Below are 2,262 nucleotides of genomic sequence, written 5' to 3'. Positions count from 1 at the left end.
AGCTTTCGCATCCATATGAGGCTATTGAAAACACAATGGCCTGGGTCAGGCGCACCCTAGTCCTCAAGCTGACATCTCTGCTCTTCAACACTTTAACAAGTTCCTGTGCAGCAGATTTGCCCAGTGCAATACGTCGTCTGATCTCTTGACTGCTACTTCCACTTCACTGGCCTTACTTCTCTAGAGAACTCATCTGAAAACAACCCTCAATGAGGTGAATTGGTACAATGGACTCAAGCATAGTAATGATTGTGAGGATGGTGCAGGTCTGGGCATTGTTTTGTTCTTTTGTACAGAAGTCAGAAGTGACACATTGTCACCTAAAAACAACAAGGTTCTCTCCTTGGGATCCCTGGGTTGTAGAAGCAGTTAATGCAGTAGGCTGCTAACCAAGAGGTTTGAAGTTCAATGGCAACTGGTTTGATTTTTTAGGTTCTCACCCCAGTTCTGCCATGGCTATTTCTCTGGGTGTCCATGACCTCACTCTGAAAGGACAATCTTAGATTAAATATTGCCTAAGGAGCTGTGGTAGCGTAGTGGTTACGAATCGGGCTGCGAACCTTAAGGTCAGCGGTTCGAAACTACCAGCCGCTCCGCGGGAAAAAGATGAGGCTTTCTACTCCCGTAAAAATGTACACCCTCGAAAACCCTGTACAGGGTCGCTATGGGTCGGAACCGACTCGACGGTTCTTAACAACAACAAGGTGCTTCTCAAACTCTAAAATTCCCTAAGAAATGAACAACATCAGACAATATCTTTGATATCCCATGCAAGTAAAGTTTTCCTAAAAGTAATACAGAAGTGGCTATAAGCAGACATTGACAGAGAACTTCCAGAGGATCAAGCTGGATTCAGAAGAGGCCATGGAATAAGAGATATCATTGCTGATGTCCGATAGAGCTTGGCTGAATGCAGAGAATATCAGAAAGATGTTTACCTGTGCTTTATGACTTTGCAAAGGCTTTTGATTGTGTGGATCATGACAAACTATGGACAACATTGAAAAGTATGAGTATTCCTGAACACTTAATTGTGCTCATGAGGAATCTGTACATGGACCAAGAGGCAGTTGTTCGAACAGAACATGGGAACACTGAATGGTTTAAAATTAAGAAAGGTGTGCGACAGGGTTTTATTCTTTTACCATACTTACTCAACCTGTATGATGAGCAAATAATCCAAGAAGCTGGGTTATATGAAGAAAAACGTGGCATGAGAATTGGAGGAAGACTCATTAACAACTTGTGATATGCAGATGATACAACCTTACTTGCTGAAAATGAGGACTTAAAATATTTACTGATGAAGATAAAAGAGCACAGCCTGCTGTATGAATTGCATCTCAATGTCAAGAAAACAAAATTCTTCACCACTGGACGAATAAATAACATTCTTATCAATGGAGAAAAGATTGAAGTTGTCAAAGATTTTCATTCTTCTTGGATCAACTATCAACACTCATGGAAGCAGCAGCCATGAAATCAAATGACGCATTGCATTAGGCAAATCTGTTGCACAAGACCTTTTTAAAGTGTTGAAGAGCAAAGATGTTAGCTTGAAGACTAGGTGTGCCTGGCCCACGCCATGGTATTTTGAATAACCTCATGTGTATGTGAAAGCTGGACAGTGAATAGAGAAGACTGTAGAAGAATTGATGCTTTTGAGTTATGGTGTTGGAGGAGAATATTGAAAGTGCCATGGGCTGCCAAAAGAACTAACAGATCTGTGTTGGAAGAAGTGCAACCAGAGTGCTCTTTGGAGGCCAGGATGACCAAACTTCGTCTCTCATACTTCGTTCGGACATATTGTCAGGAGGGACCAGTCGCTGGAGAAGGATATCATGTTTGGTAGGGTGGAGGGTCAGAGAAAAAGAGGAAGACCCCCAGAGAGATGGATTGGCACAATGGTAGCATCAATGGGCTCAAGTGTGGCAATGATAGTGTGGTTGGCCCAGAATTGGGCAGTATTTCATTCTGCTGGGCATAAGGTCTCTATGAGTCGGTACCAACACCATGGCACCTAACACCACCAACAACAAATGAACAACAAATTAACCAAGCAAGCAAGCAAACAAAACTATATTGCCTGTGGCCATATTTTCAGAGGTCAATTTATTTAAAAGGTAGTTGGTGGTGGTTATGTGCTGTAGTCAATAAATTTGAATTTGAATTTGCATATCAGTAATTGATGGTCTGTTCCACAGTCTGCCCCTGGCCTTGTCTTCACTGATGATATGGAGCTTTTCCATCTTCTCTTTCCAT

This window comes from Chrysochloris asiatica, unplaced genomic scaffold, assembly GCF_000296735.1.
Source record: "Chrysochloris asiatica unplaced genomic scaffold, ChrAsi1.0 scaffold00107, whole genome shotgun sequence".
NCBI lineage: Eukaryota > Metazoa > Chordata > Mammalia > Afrosoricida > Chrysochloridae > Chrysochloris > Chrysochloris asiatica.
The sequence above is the reverse complement of the archived record's forward strand: the minus strand, read 5'-3'. Positions refer to the sequence as shown.